General features: G+C 36.0%; 1 protein-coding gene across 2 annotated transcripts in view; it reads right to left on the bottom strand.

The window, feature by feature from the left end:
- Nucleotides 1–18302, bottom strand: part of LOC101888548 (protein spire) — a 189690-nt gene that overhangs the window by 25121 nt on the left and 146267 nt on the right. The window lies entirely within an intron of this gene.

Below are 18302 nucleotides of genomic sequence, written 5' to 3'. Positions count from 1 at the left end.
TACAGATATATATATGGAGAAGACCAAAGGCTGTTTAAAGAAATACAGCCTTAGGCAATTGTGTCTTTTGATTAAACAGCCTTGGGGTAGTTGTGATTTAAAGATCGCCCCCGTTATCCTTGCTGTGGATAAAGGGTGAAGATTTTTCACAAAATTAAACATGGAGGAAATGTGAGATGTGGGGAAATTATAAAATATCAACGTTGATACGTTTGATGGTTCTTGAAAAATCCTGGAAAAATTGGATAAAAATCCATGTCTATGTTTTTTAGTCCTTGAAAATCGGCATTTAAGGCTCTGCAGCAAATATTTAAAAACACATTTGGTTGTATGGCCTTGTTGGTCTTTGAAAATGTACTCAATTTTGTGGTTGTGACGTAAGTGTGGTTCTCATTCACTTGTGAATGTTCGACATTTCACCAAAATTCTCCGGAATGAAATCATGACATTGGTAGCGATCAGCAAATATTGCAAAGCTGTCAGTTTCGTTTTGATAAACATTGCTGTCTGTAATAGCGAGTAACATGAAGTTAAGCCAACGGGTGAATGCTCAAAATTTAAGCTATCTGTTGTGATGATCCTTGAAAAAGTTCTTATAAAATCCAATTTTGGCGTACTTAAGAAAATATTAAAAAAAAAAAATAAATAAATTTTGGAATCTCTAAAGGATCCTTGAAAAAAATATATTCCTAAAAATATAAACGTTGGAGTCTATAAAGGTCCTTGAACAATATTTAAAAAAAATACACATCGAAGTCTCTGAAGATCCTAGTAAAATATAGTCATATTCAAGTTAGAGGCCCCGAAGGTCTTTGAAAGGGTATTCTTTAAAAATCCATGTTGGAGATCCGAGAATTTAAACAAAATTCGTATAAAATACGCATTCCTGAAGATCCTCGAAAAATATAATCAAATTAAAATTGGAGGTCCAGTAGGTCTTTGAAAGATATTAAAAAAATATGTTGTAGATCATGAGGTCCAAAAAATATTTTCAATGAGTCCAAGTTGGAGACCTAAAGGTCTTTGAAAAGTGTTTTCAAAAAATCCGCGGTGGAGTTCATGAAGGTCCTTGAAAAAGAATCTCCAAAAAATCCAAGTTATGTCTTTGAAGGTCCTAGAAAAAATATTAATTTGTAGAGTCGGGAGTGCTCCCACACAAAACACTCCCTCTCTTCGAGCAAACCTACTTGCGTGCAAGTTTCGCTCCCGAGTGAGAAAGACAAAATCTGTGGCAAAACGTGCCTCATGGAAATAATGCTTTTTGACTCCAGATCTCTTTGGATAAAATCCAAAGTCGCTATATATCTTTGGACATTTGGAGTCGATTTAATATACCCTTCATATTATAGATGGTAGAGGGATTACAAAATTCAAAGAAATATTTCAAGTTCAAGGCTTTGTTTAAACTGGAAATATGTTTTGAACATTTTCAAAATTTTCTGAAAATTTCAAAATAAATTTAATTAAATTAAAGTATTTAAGTATTAAATATTACAAAAAATAAATATTAAAAAATATTATAAAATCTCTGTTGGTAAATAATTTATAAATTTTTCAAAAAAAAAATCCTAAAAATATTAACAACAAAATAAAATATATTTTTAAAATCTCGGTTGGTGAAATATTTTTTAATATTAAAAAAAATTAAAAAAGGTTATTTTTTATAAATCAATTTTTTTAATAATATTAAAAAATATTAAAAAATCTCTGTTGTAAAATAATTTATAAATTTTTCAAAAAAAAAAAAAAAATCCTAAAAATATTTAAAACAAAATCAAATATATTTTTAAAATCTCGGTTGGTGAAATATTTTTTAATATTAGAAAAATAATTAGAAAAGGTTATTTTTATCAAATCAATTTTTTTAATCCTCGTTTGAATCTCTACTAGTCTTTAGAAATATTTTTAAAATCCCCGTTTGACTGGTCCTTGAAAAAATATTTTAACAATATGGCCCTTGAAAAAATATATTTTTTCTAAAAAAAATAATTCCTTAAAAATTTTTTTAGAAGACCATCATCAAAGTCCTTTCTAAAAAATTATTTTTATGAAATACACGTTGATGAGGGTCCTTGAAACATATTATTAATTTTTTTTATAAAATCCACGTCTATAATCTTGGTGATACATGAAAAATATATTAAAAAAATGGTAAAAATATTTTACACCATGTTTTGTAGACTAAAAGATATTTTAAAAAAATCCATATTTATGATGGTTTTAAAAAAACAAGTTTAAAAAATCCTCGTTGAAGATGGACCATAAAAAATATATATTTTCTAATAACTGACGTAGATAATGGTCTTAGAAAAATGTTTTTTTAAATATAAATTTCTTAGCAAAAATATTTTTAAAATAGGATATCATAAAGGTATTTGAAAAAAACATTTTTAAAAATATTAAAATAAAATATAAATATTAAAATAAAATATAAATATTTTTAAAAAAATCCTTGATAGACCTTCAAAAATGGCCCTTAAGAAATGTTTGTAAAAACTCACGCTGATGATACTCCTTGAAACAATATATTTTTTTTAAAGAAATCCACTTAAATTTAATTTACATAAACCATCTTTTTCTACCCACTGCCCCACAAATACATACAACTATTTGTACCCCTGACATTTTGTCATGTCTGCGTTGTAGTTGTTGCTGTTGTAATTAGAAATTAAGTCTATAATTTTATTTCTTTTGCAAATCAACGGCAAATTGAATTTCCATTTATATTTCCACGCCTCACTTTCATTTTTGACCCCCTCCTCCCCATCTCCACCTTCTTGAGGCCAGCTGGAAAGGAAAACGAATAGTTTATGCAGTTCCATGCTATTTGAGACACCCACCCACGTGTCGCCGTCACCCCCACCACCACGGAAATATGGAAATTTCATTTCGAAACAAAGAAGACGACGACGACGACGAAGAAGCAGCCGCGGCAACTGAAACAAGAAACAGTTGATTTCAATTCATTTTGCATTCATTCATAGCTTTGATGCTACTCAAGCATAAATGTATTTTTTGTCAGCGAGAGTACCTTTTAATAGAAAAAAGAAACGAAAACTATCATGTCTTTTAGGTTAGGGTTGACCGAGAGCGATTATCATCACTTTAACTTGAGGGAAGGGGTTGGTCAGCCGAGTGGTTGGTTTGTTTATATAAAAAAAAATTGGTGGTAGTTTGGAGGAGAACCTAGACTGAATTGTGGTCTCATAATTTAGAGGCTGTTTTATAATTTAAATATATATATTTTTCAACTGGCATATATAATTGAATTGGAGAACATTTTTTGGAGAAAAAACGAAATTCCGTATTTTTATATAGTGCCACCCAAGAGCTCTTAGAACCAATTTTCAAAATATGCTTAATGTTTGGAAATCAGCTTGAAAAACTATTTGCAGATTTTTCTATAGTTTAATGCAGAATAGCTCGCAAGAGAAACAATAAAAATCAGAACATTATTTTCACTGAATGAGGCTAAACTAAAGGAGTTCCATTGTATACAATCTTCACACCTTTTTTATATCTATTCACCGTTTTAATACCCACCCTTCTCCTCGTGGACCATTATCCTTTTACACTTACTTCATATTTTTCCATAAATATTCATATATCTTCTTATTTTGTAATTTTGTATATAAAAGTGAAAAGCATAATCATGGTCAAATGAAGCCTTGCTTGGAATAATAATAATATTCGTAATGAGCACGATTCCCTATTCCACCTCAGCATCCCAAGCAAAAAAGAAACGTATCCACAACGCAAACATAAGGTCAGGGAAATAGATGGTGTCTGTAAACACCCACAACAACAACAACACTTCTTATGCAAAGTATCCTTGATAAGAATGCCAGCAAGGATAAACATACATAGGTCCTATTTACGAATATATGCGTATATACATACATATATACATTTATATATATTTATATATAAACAATGTATATAATTAAACGCATTCATGTAAGGAGGGAGGGCACAGTAACTCGAAAAAAAAATGAAAAAATAAAATTCTTCTATGAGAGAAGACATTGAGGTTTTCTATGAGAGAAGACATCGAAATCTTCTAAGAGAAGACAGAAGACATCGATATCTTCTGTAAGAAGACCTCTAGGTTTTCTATAAAAGAAGACTCTAGGTCTTTTCTAAGAAGGAACTCTATGTCTTCTGCAAGAACTTCATGTCTTCTATGAGAGAAAACCTCCAGATCTTCTATGAGAGAAGACCTCCAGGTCTTCTATGAGAGAAGACCTCCAGGTCTTCTATAAGAGAAGACCTCCAGGTCTTCTATAAGAGAAGACCTCCAGGTCTTCTATAAAAAAGACCTCTAGGTCTTCTATAAAAGAAGACCAACAGGTCTTCTGTGAAGGGAGGATCTCCAGGTCTTATACGAGAGAAGACCAGTACGTCTTCTATAAGAGAAGGCCAGAGAAGACCTACAGGTATTCTATTAGGAAAGACTCCAAGGTCTTCTATAAAGAAGATCTTAGGGTTTTTATAAAGAAGACCTACAGGTCTTCCATAAAGAAGAGCTCCAAATCTTCTATAATAAATTCCTCAAGGTCTTTTATGGAGAATACCTCCAGATGCTCTATGAGAGGCGACCTTCAGGTCTTCTACGAGGGAAGACCTCCAGGTCTTCTACGAGGGAAGACCTCCAGGTCTTTTATGAGAGAAGACCTCCAGGTCTTTTATGAGAGAAGACCTCCAGGTCTTTTATGAGAGAAGACCTCCAGGTCTTCTATTAGAGAAGACCTCCAGGTCTTCTATGAGAGAAGACCTCCAGGACTTCTATGAGAGAAGACCTCCAGGACTTCTATGAGAGAAGACCTCCAGGTCTTCTATGAGAGAAGACCTCCAGGTCTTCTATGAGAGAAGACCTCCAGGTTTTCTATAAGAGAAGACCTCCAGGTCTTCTACGAGAGAAGACCTCCAGGTCTTCTACGAGAGAAGACCTCCAGGCCTTCTACTAGAGAAGACCTCCAGGTCTTCTACGAGAGAAGACCTCCAGGTTTTCTACGAGAGAAGACCTCCAGGTTTTCTACGAGAGAAGACCTCCAGGTTTTCTACGAGAGAAGACCTCCAGGTCTTCTACGAGAGAAGACCTCCAGGTCTTCTACGAGAGAAGACCTCCAGGTCTTCTATGAGAGAAGACCTCCAGGTCTTCTATGAGAGAAGACCTCCAGGTCTTCTATGAGAGAAGACCTCCAGGTCTTCTATGAGAGAAGACCTCCAGGTCTTCTATGAGAGAAGACCTCCAGGTCTTCTATGAGAGAAGACCTCCAGGTCTTCTATGAGAGAAGACCTCCAGGTCTTCTATGAGAGAAGACCTCCAGGTCTTCTATGAGAGAAGACCTCCAGGTCTTCTATGAGAGAATACCTCAAGGTCTTCTATGAGAGAAGACTCCCAGGTCTTCTATGAGAGAAGACTTCCAGGTCTTCTATGAGAGAAGACTTCCAGGTCTTCTATGAGAGAAGACCTCCAGATTTTCTATGAGATATCGTATCACTATCTCTAGGTCTTCTATAAAGAAGACCTCTAGGCATTATATTAAGACGACCATTTGGTCTTCTATGGAGAGGACCATTTGATCTTCTACGGAGAAGGCCATTTGGTCTTCAATTGAGGAGACCATTTGGCCTTCCATAGAGGAGACCATTTGGTCTTCCATGGAATAGACTATTTGGACTTCTATGGATAAGTCCATTTGGTTTTCTAAGGAGAAGACCAGTTGGTCTTTTATGATGAATCCTATGAGAGAAGATAAAAAGACCAGAGTTAATCTCCAGGTCTTATTTAAGGGAAAATCCTCCAGGTCTTCTATGAAAGCAAACTTCCTAATCCTGAATGAAAAAAACTCCGGCTTCCGCACCATTTAGGGGAAAAGGCCTTTACTTTTTAAAGACTAAATTTTCAGGGATATATTTTCAAGGATTATCGAACTTCATGGTTTCAAAGAACCTATACTGCGAAGAAAAATTTCGCGTTTATTTTAATGCAGTAGACGAGGAACTTTAGGTCATTTTTCATGGAAAAAAGTTCAGGGTCTTTATGTATATAAGACATTCAGGTCTCCTATGAATAAGAATTTCAGTTGATCTGGAAAGAAAGACAAGTCGTTATGGACTTCCCTAACTTCTTGACCTCTGTAAAAAAATGACCTGATCTTCTTTAAAGAATACCATCTGATCTTGTAGTGATAAAACTGATGTCCTACGAAGAAGATCCTCTGTCGTTCTACAAAGAAAGAAATCCTTGTTTTCCATTCAGACTATAATTTAAAGGAATTACGATCATTGCTTGAAGATTTTCTTGTTTACCCATAACAGACACAATTCCGAAAATCCCTATTTTAAGGCAGAAGGTGACACTTTCTTTTCCCGCTCCAAAACATAGAAGGCCACTGTGCGTCCAGTGGCGCTGGTGATAAGGCTTTGATATTTACCTGAACGCGGTTTTGGCGTAGGTGGCACATGTTGATGGTGCTGATGCTGATGTTGGTGATGATGGTGACGATTGGCATTATTAGAACGGGGTCTTGGTGCTGCCCTGGGTGTGGGCAGCGGTTCTTCAGCTTCGGCTTGAGAACAGAACAGTGAGGCATCACTGGCCTCATCCACGACATCGGAGGAAGCACGTGTTGTTGGGGTGGTTTTTGATGAAGCTGCTGCTGCTGATGATGTTGATGACTTCAACGTACTGTTATTCGAGGATGTGACCGAGGAGGAGGTGGAGGAATTCACTTTATAACCGGTGGTTGTTGTCATTTTTGAAATGGAATTTTTAGCTGTTGTTGTTGTTGCTTTTCTTTGTGCATTTGACACTTGAGGATGCATTGAATTGGAGTTGGAAATTCAAAAAGAATTCTTTGTTTGTTTTTAATATCAAAGGAGTAAGATTGTAGACTGATGTTGTTTTTGCTGTTGTGTATTTGTTGTTATTGCATTAGTCATGCCAACCAAGAAGCTAGACAGCTAGCCTTCCAAAGACTAGACTAGACTTGTTTGTCACCGATTTTGTTATTATCCTTGTGCCGCTTTTTTGTTGTTATTTTGCAATTTGCATTGAAACAAAAGAACAACAACAGTTCTCTCTCACTCTCCCGCTCACGTTCACGTTCTCTCTTTCACTATTACAAATTCAAAATTTCACTTTCATGCCGTTCCCGTAACGTTAGCCTTCTTCCGTTTTATATTCTTCGGCCTATTTGACACATGACATTTGTTACAGATTTTTTTTTCGACTTTTCATTCACTTTTCTTGGCTATCATCGATCCAATCAATTGAAAATCATGGAAAACTTCAAAAGGAATTCTCAAGAAGTTGGGAAACCAATAACACTTTTCTTTTCTCAAAGAGCACCGTGCGTATTTTTTTCGCTTTTGGAAGACCGAATTTTCATTCACTTCTATTTCTTCATTGGCATGGAAAATCTTTTCCCTTCTTTTTTTCACAAAAATTGCAACAACTTCTTTTGTTCACCGCAAGGCTGAAACTATTTCTTGTTTTTTTTTTCTTCAACTTTACTTTACGTCTTGACAATTCTCCGTACACCAAACAACTGATTCGATGATGACGACGACCGACAAAGAGTCAGTTTGTTGTCTTGGCTACCACCACCATACACACGATTCTACCCCGAGTTTTGTCATTCCATGGCGTTCCTCTGTGGCATGGAGTGCGCAAGTGCTTGCCCTCAAAGTTACAGTTATTGTTGTTTGTTACATGTGTCAAATGCACAAAGGGAAACATAGAGAGAGAGAGAGAGCGGAGAGAATTCTCTTTGTAAACCAGCTTTAAGCTTTTCGCAATAAAATAGCACAGTTAAGCTCTTTTGGCTACAAAAATGGAACAGCATTGACAAATACAATGACAGAACACCTTGTAATGCCACTTTGGGATATTTCGACCAAAAAAGTTGGTAGGAAATAATTATATTTTTAGGAGAAGAAAAATGGTATGTATTAAAGAGCAGGAGGACGTCGTCTTTTCTAGAAATTCAGGAGGACGTCTTTTTTGTTAAAGAGCAGGAGGACACCTTATTTCATAGTAGAAGAGAGGAAAGTATTCTTCCTCTATAAAAAAAAATATATTTTTCAATAGAAGAGCAGTCGATGACAGAACACCACGTGATGCCATTTTGGGATTTTTCGACTAAAAAAGTTGGTAGGAAATAATTATATTTTTGGGAGAAGACAAAAGGTTTCTATTAAAGAGCAGGAGGACGTCGTCTTTTGTAGGAATACAGGAGGACGCCTTCTTCTATAGAAGGGCAGGAGGACACCTTATTTGATAGAAGAGCAAAATGTTATCTTCATTTGTTGAAGAGAGGAGAGTATTCTTCCTCTGTTAAAGAGAAAATTATATTTTTCAATAGAAGAGCAGTAGATGACAGAACCCCTTGTGATGGCATTTTGGGATATTTTGACCAAAAAAGTTGGTAGGAAAAAATAAATATATTTTTAGGAGAAGAAAAAGGTTTCTATTAAAGAGCAGAAGGACGCCTTCTTTTGTAGAATATCAGGAGGACGTCTTCTTCTGTAGAAGGGCAGGAGGACACCTTATTTCATAGAAGAGCAAAATGTTATCTTCCTTTGTAGAAGAGGGGAAAGTACTCTTCCTCTATAAAAGAGAAAATTGTATTTTTCAATAGAAGAGCAGTAGATGTTTTTCTATAGAAAAGCAAGAAGATGACTTTTTCTACAGAAAAGCAGGAAGTTTTCTTCATAAAAGATCATATATTTTTTTCTGAAAAAGACCATACGAAGAAAAACATCAGGTCTCCTATGAACATAACCTTCTTCTTCATTGAAGGAATAGAAGTATCTTCTCACAGAAGAACACAGGGTCTCCCCATGGAAGACCAAAGTTTATTGTCATAGAAGACCAAAGTTCCTCTCCACGTCCAAAGCATCTTCTCTTAGAGAAAAAGAGGGTAACTCATAGAAGACCTCACACCTGTTAGGATTCTAGAGATTCTTCTCTTGGAAGGCCAGAGGGTCTTCTTATTAGAAGTCCCGCCTTTTTTTAATAGAAGAACAGTAGGTGTTTTTCTACAGAAAAGAGGAGAACTTCTTTTATAGAAAAGCACGAGTTTTTTCGTAAAAGACCAAGAAGTCTTCTTCACGGGGAAGACCAATTAGACCAATAGAAGACAAGAGGGCATTCTCGTAGAATTCCAAATAATCCTCTAATGGAGGATATCTCATAGAAGACCAGAGATTCTTCTCGTGGAAGACCACAAAGTCTTCTTATTAGAAGTTCGGATGTTCTCCTTCAGAGAAGTCCTGACGGTCCCCATCAGAGAAGTCTAGCTGGTCCTAAGACATAATGGCCTTTTTAATGAAGATCTAATGGTCTTCTTATAAAAGAAAAAAAGGGTCTTCTCCTAGACCCCCGAATCGTTTTTTTGAGGAAGACCAGAAGGTCTTCTTTTGGAAGGCCTTATTCTAGGGCCTTGTTCTAGAAGATCTAGGGCTCTTCTTAAAAACCACAGGGGTTTCTCCTAGAAGGCCAAGGGACTTCTCATGGAAGACAAAAGGGCCTTCTTCTAGAAGACCAAAGGGTCGTCTCTTAGAAAATAAAAGCATCTTCTCGTAGAAGACCAAAGGGCCTTCTCTTCAAAGACCAAAGGCAAAAGAGTCTTCTCATAGACGGCCATAGAAGGGTCCAATGGGTATTCTATGAGAAGAAAGGTCTTCTCCTAAAAGACCAAAGGATCTTCTCGTAAAAGGCCAAAGGATCTTCTTCTTAAAGACTAAAGGGTCTTTTCCTGGAAGGATCAGGATCTTCCCCTAGAAAAGGGCAGGATCTTCTCCTAGAAGACCAAAGGATTTCATAGAAGACAAAAGGGGTTTCTGAAATATGACCAAAAGGGTTTTCTCTTAGAAAACCACAGGATCCTCTCCTAGAAGACCAAAAGATCTTCCCCTAGAAGACCAACGGGTCTTCTTATAGAAGGCCAACGGGTCTACTTCTAGCAGACCAAAGGGTATTCTCTTAAAAGACCAAAGGGTCTTTTCATAGAAGGCCAAAGGGTCTTCTCTAAGAAGACCAAAAGGTTTTCTCCTCATAGAAGCCTCAGGTCGTCTCCTAAAAGACCAAAAGGTCTTCTCGAAGAAGGCCAAAGGGTTTTATTTTAGGAATACCAAGGGCTCTTCTCATAGAACACCAAATGGTCTTCTCATAGAACACCAACAGAATTTTTCAAGTAGACCAAAGGATTTTCTTCTAGAATACCGAAGGGTTTTTTCATAAAAGACCAAGGGTCTTCTTTTTGGGAACCGTGGGGTCTTCTCCTAAAAGTCCAAAGTATCTTCTCCTGGAAGAACCAAAATTTTCTCCAAGAAGAACAAAAGATCTTCATTTAGAAGAACAATGGGGTTTCTCCTAGAAGACCAAAAGGTCTTCTCCGAGAAGGCCAAAGGGTCCTCTTCGAGAAGGCCAAAGGGTCTTCTAAAATAAGATCAAAGGGTCTTCTCATAGAAGACCAGAAGGTCATAAACTTCTAAGATCTAAAGGTTGCATTTATTGGCGACCAGCACATAAAAAGTTGACCAAATTTCACATTCCGACCAATTTCTATTCCCAAAATCTCCCTCAAGACGGCAATGCTTTCCATTCCAGTCATTAACACATTAGTTCCTCCGTTTTGAATATCCTTTTATGTTCGTTCTTTTTTTTTTCACAATTCTATGCGTGTGTGTGTTTTTGCATTTGTGTGCATTTTAACCTTAATTGTGTAAATGCAAGAAATGAAAACAATGCTTTTTGTTGCGCCATCCTGCAGGAGGAGGTGTGGGCGAGGGAGTAGCTTTACACACGGAAAATGGGAAATGTACGAACACATGCACAAGACGCGTGCAACTCATTTACGTTACGTTCGTCATCTTCTTCTGCACATAATCCTTAAGTCTGCACTTAAGCACTTGTATCGAGAAGAAGAAGTCCTTTAAAGTTCGTTTTAACCGATATCTCGGCGCTGTTGCATGGATGGATTGATGGTTGGATGGATGGTGTTTGACGAAGAAAGATTTTTGTCTATTGTTTTACTTTCAATATTCAATCTGAAGGATATGTGATGTGTATATGGGCTAAGGAAACTCATCGTGATCCTTGTAAGAAAGAATATTTGAAAGAACAGGAATATAGGTGACTTGGAGTACTTGATGTGTTAAAGAACAAAAATAATAATAAAAAAAATGAGGAAATCCATTTTATGTAGGTTACCATGGGTTTATGAAGGAAATTTGAAAGGACATCTTCGTATTGTTTTATTACGGCAAATGGCGGAATGGGCAAATAATGTCATTTATGAAAAGAAAAATTGCTAAAGGAACACATTTTCCAAACGAAAAATTCACAAAAGAGAAATTCTGAATTGAGTCAATGCCTAGCCCTTCACATAATCAGGTCCACTAAAATTTTTATTTTACCTCAAAATATTAGAAGGTTTTTTGCCGACAGCTACATATCCTCAGCCTATCGTTGTTATCATGCTTGAGTGTACCTTAGGAAATATATATTTTTTTGAAAAAGTAAAATGAATGTCGACGTTTCCACTCCGATTTTTTGGGGACTAACTGAAAATCGTATTTTTATGTGTGACTGAAATTTTTTAGGAATAATACGTAAAAAATTTCAGAAGCAATACATTTTTCCGAGTTTAGAGATTGAAAATTCTCAAAAAGTAATGTTCTAATTTTTTACCTGATTTTAAATTTTTTTGAATTAATTATAATTTTTTATAACTGATAACTCCTGCAAATTTATCGTATTTAGGTGGATATCACGAAAATGAAGACAGATATCGGACAACTAGCCAAAAGTTTAAAAATAGCTCACCGACAAACCTTAGAAATCATCTATATTTCAAAATGTCAAAAAATAGAGTATGGAACACTTAAGCATGGCAACAATGAGGTAATGCAGCTGTCGGCAAAATCTTGACAGAGGTACCAGAGAGAAAGGGTGTCCGTATTGTCTATTTTCTCACGTGTCCTCAGTGTAATGCAAATATTGCAATTAACGAATTTTGGACGAAATCTTGGACTCCGTCAGCCATATGGCTAGAGTGGGTATATACCATTTGATACGGCCAAAATGTGCCTCATCAAAATAACTGTTTTAGACCATAGGTCTCTTTGGACTAAATCCGTTTCAGGGCATTGGGGGTCGATCAAACGATGTCTGTCCGTCCGTCTGTCTGTCTGTTTGGTTAGCTGGTGCGTACGATAACTCTCGAGGGGAGTACATTGTAATATTATTGTCAAACTTAGATCGAGTTCGGTGATGGGGCAATATCGGTCCACCCCTTTTGATGCCTTTCCCGCAAAAAATCGGAATTTTCAAAACAAAAAAAAAAAAAAATAAATAAAAATAAATAAATAAATAAATAAATAAAAAGAGAAAAGATAACCCGATTTTGCTGCTACTTTGGAAATATTTGCATCAGTGCTATGTCAGGTGCGAAAATGGACAATATCGGTCCACTCTTTCTGGTACCTCCCCTCCAAAGGTTCCAAAATTTTGAATAATTATAACTCTTATAAAATGTGATGTAAGAGTCCGATTGTCTTCAAGCTACACACATCACAATATTTTTATTAACCCAAGGCCTGGGGGAAGATGGAATATATCGGTCCATTCCTTCTGGTACCTCATCTGATTCCATTCAGATTTGGTATATCCCCCACAAAGGGTCAAATTTTTGAATAACCAAAACTATTATAAAATCCGAAAAAAGCATCAGCTCTCTTCATATTTCATACATCACATTATTTCAACTAACACAATATTTGCTGTGTAGATGTGATACGTCGGTTAACTTCTTCTGGTACCACCCCCACAAAGGGTCAAAGTTTTAAATAACCAAAACGATTATAAAATCAGTAATAGGCATCCGGCTCTCTTCATATTTTACACATCACATTATTTCTACTAACACAAGATCTGTTGTGAAGATGGAATATATCGGTCCACTCCTTCTGGTACCTCTTCCACAAAGGTTACAATTTTTGAATAACCATAAAACGCAAAATTAACATCCGAATACATTCTGACTTCGTACATTTCAATATTTCTATTAACACAAACTATACTATAAAGATGGTAGAGATCGGAATATTTCTTCTGGTACCTCCCGCACATAGGGTTCAAGATTGTAAAAAATAAAACGCTCAAAGACAGCGAAATGAGCATCCAACGCTCTTCAAATTTAACACACACACACAATCATTTTTGCTAACACAAGTCCTGTTGTAAAGATTAAAAATATATTTCCGAACCCCTTCTGGTACCTCAGCCACAAATGTTCAAAATTGTCAATGCTCTTACCTATAACAATCTGCGAAACAAGTCAGCGATTCTTTACAACTTGCTATATCCAAATATTTCTCTCAACCAGAAACCTGAATATTTAGATGAAGTATGAAAGTGGAATACTTCGGTTGAGTATATTTGGCACCTCGCGCAAACTCTTAACATTTTCTAAAAATTATCACATATCGCATATAAAGTGAAGGAAGAAACCATTATAGTCCAAAATTGGTACACTTGTATCATATTTATATTGGTTCGATATGAAGTGGAAAATATTGGCCCATGCCTTCGGAACCCACTCAATAGAGGGTCAACAATTTCAATAATCATAACAGAATCAAAATATATTTAAATAATCGAACATTGGCTGAGGGTATACATCTGTCGGCAAAAGCGACTGATATTTTCTAATTTGTTTTCCATTACCTCTTAACTAAGCGAAACCATTTTTTTATTGGCTGTTATAGTTATTTTCGAATTTTTCCATCTGAGTTGATTCAAATCGAATGAATTCTCAGGGCATTTTGACCACTGTGCAAAATTTGTTATACATATAACACTTTGAAACCGACAATGGTCTTTAATATCTTAAGGTGTATTATGCTGTGGTTTGTGTCTGAACTAGGAGGTGGATTTGGTGTTAGATGAAACTGTGACAAGTGTTGCCAATCACATATTAAACTAATGAATGTTGATATTGTAGACAAATACCAGTTGATGAATTCACCAAATTTGTAGTATAACAGTTATGGTGAAGTTGAGTATGAGAAACAAAAATATCGATTATTATAATACATAAATAAAATTGAGTTCGAAATAGAAAAATAATCGATAATGTTAAAAATTATAAAAATTGAAAGTGTTATAAAAATATAAGTTTTTACGATGACTATTGAATATCTTTCTACACTTTTATGGCCTACATCACAAGGTGGTCAGGGTATTATACGAGATAGACCCAGAGTTCTTTTTAATGATCTGCATAAAATCACATTCTAGGTCGATTTATGTCGTCCTTCTGTCCATGTATTTTTGTAAGGAAAGGTCGCATTTATTGCCCGATTTAGATGAAATTTTGACCCAAGGACGAACCCTTTTGAAATTGGAGATAATCGGTCAAAATTTAGATATAGCTCCCATATATATCTTCATCCGATTTGCCTTTTATTGTGCACCCAACGTGTAATATTAGACCAAATAGAATGGAATTCAGTACTTACGACCAAATTGAGTCTAGAAAAACGTATGTCAAATTTGGTGGAAATCGGTTCAGATATAGCTATAGCTCCCATATATATTGTTATCCGATTATTGTTCATCCGAAAAGTAAAGAAGCGACATGATCGAAACCCGCGCCGCAGTGGCCGAAAAATGGCTCGTGGGCTCAACATGTCGTAATTTTCCATTCGACAAATAGTGAAAAAGAGCTCGGGGTAAAGCCATTGAAATTCCAAAAAGTGCAAGAACTTACATCGCAACAGAAAGAAAATAGACTCAAAAGAGCTAAAGAGTTGCATCGCTTGGCCGAAAGTTGTGGTCTGCCGAATTTTGTTTTCTCCGATGAGAAAACATTCGTTGTCCAGCAGTTTGTAAATAAACACAACGATCGTGTTTATTTGCCAAAGAGGTCAGCTGAAAATGTGCACCTTCGGTTGGCCACCAGAACCCAAGTGCCGGCCATGGTGATGGTGTGGGCGGCCATTACATCCGATGGTCGCTTTCCGCTCGTATTAATCGAATAAATGCCGAATATTATCGCGAAAATATTTTGGAGGGTGTATTAAAGCCTTAGGCACGCAAACTTTTTGCCGCAGACCTTGGACATTCCAACAGGACTCCCACCCAAGAATGGTTATAAAATGAGGTTCCCTGCTTCATTTCCAGCGCACAATGGCCGCCAAAATCTCCGGATACCAATCCGTTGGAGTATTTTGGAAAGCAAGGTTGGCACTAAAAAAATACCAAAGTGTCGATCACCTCTAGTAAGCGCTTCGCCGGGAATGGGCCAAAATACCGCACAGCAACATTCGGGCAGCGTGTGACGGCTTCATTGGCCGTTTGAAGTCCATAATTCGTGCCAAAGGTGACCAATTCGAACAAATCTAAAATTATTCTAAAATTTGATGCTATTTCCGACATTTTTTGATTTCATTCAAAAAATTAAAAAAAAAAATGTAAAAATTATGTCATTTGACTTTGCTGTATTTTTTTTAATCTCACCCTGTATTCTCAAAAGAAATATCACGAATTTTGGTTAATAAAAAGCCATGTTTTTATTTTCGACGAATTTAGCACTTTTTCTGGAAATGTTACTCTGTGCAGCGGTCAATCTAGGTGTTGTGGGAAATTCCAATTGGTTTTGATTTGTAAATCAAAACTCCAAAAGGGTTTTGGATTCCCTGACCAAACTTTTTTAAGGTTTTTTATATATTGCCCTAACCATCCAAAAAGGACCTTAATATGTTGATCTATATTTCGCAACATTAGGAATGTAGAGCTATGAAATTTCATAGAGAGCTTCGGATTACTTTAAGAATCATTGGTTAAAAAAGTGGGTCATGTCGGTCCACTTTTTAGTATAGCCCCCAGATAAGGGAAAACCCCGATTTTAAGCAGTTTTTATACTTTGGAGGATATGGAGGGTATATAAAGTTTTTCATTCCGTTTGAAACACCACGAAATATACATTTCAGACCCCACAAGGTATATACATTCTTGATCAGCATATGTCGATTTAGCGATGTCCGTCCGACTGTCAGTCTATCTATCCGTCTGTGGAAATCACTCTAGCTTCCGAACGAAATGAAGTAGATTGATAACATTTTACTCAAATGTATATTATGTCTGCAGGACTTTTGATATTGAAAATGGACCATGTAGGTCCACGCCATCGTATAGCCCCCATATAACGGTACATCCCGATATTCGGTATTTTGATGATTTTAGCCACATTATTCATCGGAATTATTTCAAATTTGATATTTGAAGTTTGTAATGAACACTGCAGCCTAAGGCAGAAAATTTTCTGTGCATGTCCACGTCTTCGTATAGCATCCATGTAACGGTACCTCCGAATATTCGGTATTTTGATGATTTTAGCAACATTATTCACCGGAATTGTTTCAGATTTGGTATTTGAAGTTCGTAATTGATACTGCAGCCTATGACAGGAGATTGTCTGTGCAGGTCCACGTCTTCGTATAGCCCCCATATAACGGTACCTCCCTATATTCGGCATTTTGATGATTTTAGCGACATTATTCACCGGAATTGTTTCAAATTTGGTATTTGAAGTTCGTAATGAATAATACAGCCTAAGACAGAAAATTTTTTGTGTATGTCCACGTCTTCGTATAGCCCCCATATAACGGTACCTCCCAATATTCGGTATTTTGATGATTTCAGCGACATTATTCACCGAAATTGTTTCAAATTTGGTATTTGAAGTTCGTAATGGATACTACAGCCTATGACAGAAAATTGTCTGTGCAGGTCCACGTCTTCGTATAGCCCCCATATAACGGTACCTCCCTATATTCGGCATTTTGATAATTTTAGCGACATTATTCATCGGAATTATTTCAAATTTGGTATTTGAAGTTCGTAATGGATACTTCAGCCTAAGGCAGAAAATTGTCTGTGCAGGTCCACATTTTGGTATAGCCCCATATAATAGTACCTCCCTGCATTGATGATTTTAGCTACATTATTTACCGATTTTTTTGTTCAAGTTTCGTATTTGAATATTGTAATGGCTTATGACAAAAGTTGCCTATGCAGGTCCCCGTCGTCGTAGACCCTAATATGACGGCTACATTTGGTATTTTTAATATATTAACAGAATTTTTAAAGGATTTTATTTTTTTGAAAATTGCCAAACTCGTTCCAAATGGTGGAGAGTATTCAAAGTTCGGCCTGGCTGAACTTACAGCTTTTTTATTTGTTTTTTTTTTTTGTCCGGTTTGGTCATATTTTTCCATTTATCCGCATCATATGTGTAATTATTGGCAATAATACAGTTATCTTACGCCTAAATTCAAAATATTTTTTTTTATTGTAAATTAACATGTGATTTCTCTCCAAACAACATTTTTTGAATTACGATACTTCATCTGCATTGCCTGCCTGTCTTCCTTCCTTCCGAAAGCAATTCCAAACAGAGGAAAAAAGGAAATTTTCGTATTTGAAAATTTCACTCCCACCAAAAATTAAAACAACAACAGCCAGCAACAGCAACAACAAGTAACGCATTCAACAAGGTGGAAAATACAACAGTTGTTATGTTAGCTATGTTTATATGGTTGTTGTTGCAGCTGTTGCTTGCTACAAGGTTGCAAAGTTGCTGTTCACCGGATCTTGCCGTCGTCGTCGTCATCGTGGCACAAGGTGTGAAAATTCCAATGGAAATCTTTGGTATTTATTTCTTTTTGGGAAAAACAATGCTGCTGCTTATCGCCAATTGACATCAGTTGGCTTAAACAACAAGTCAGGCCGCCAGCCATCTATCCACCACTGACTGTGGGGAACCTTTTCACTCTAACGTCCCTGGGTTTTTTTCTCTGCACATTGAGGAGTTGTTATTGTTGCTGCTGCTATTTTTTGTTAATTGCATTTAAAAACAATGCACCTTGAAAATGTAAAGTTTTTTTTTGTAAATTACAAAATAAAATTGAACTTTATTTTTGCAAATGTTGTTTGTGGTATTTTGGCTTTGCTTGAAATGTCTTCCGTGAGATTGTTAAAATGATGTCATTTATACGCCATATTTTGAATATTACATGGGGGAAAATTGAAAAATGAAAATTTAAGGAAATTTTAAACCAAGGGAGAAAAAGTTGAAGAAAAAAAATTGAAAATTTAAATTTAAGGCAATTTTTAACCAGGTGACGAGGGAGACGAGGTTAAAATGAAGGGGTTGGAATTAGTTTTTTTTTTTTCTTAATAAGACTCTTTAAAGTAATTTTTTTTAATATTCAAGAAGGCAGGT

Source organism: Musca domestica, unplaced genomic scaffold (genome assembly GCF_030504385.1).
Source record: "Musca domestica strain aabys unplaced genomic scaffold, Musca_domestica.polishedcontigs.V.1.1 26, whole genome shotgun sequence".
In the NCBI taxonomy this organism is placed as follows: Eukaryota; Metazoa; Arthropoda; class Insecta; order Diptera; family Muscidae; genus Musca; species Musca domestica.
Note: the sequence above shows the minus strand (reverse complement) of the source record. Positions and strands in the feature narration are given on the sequence as shown.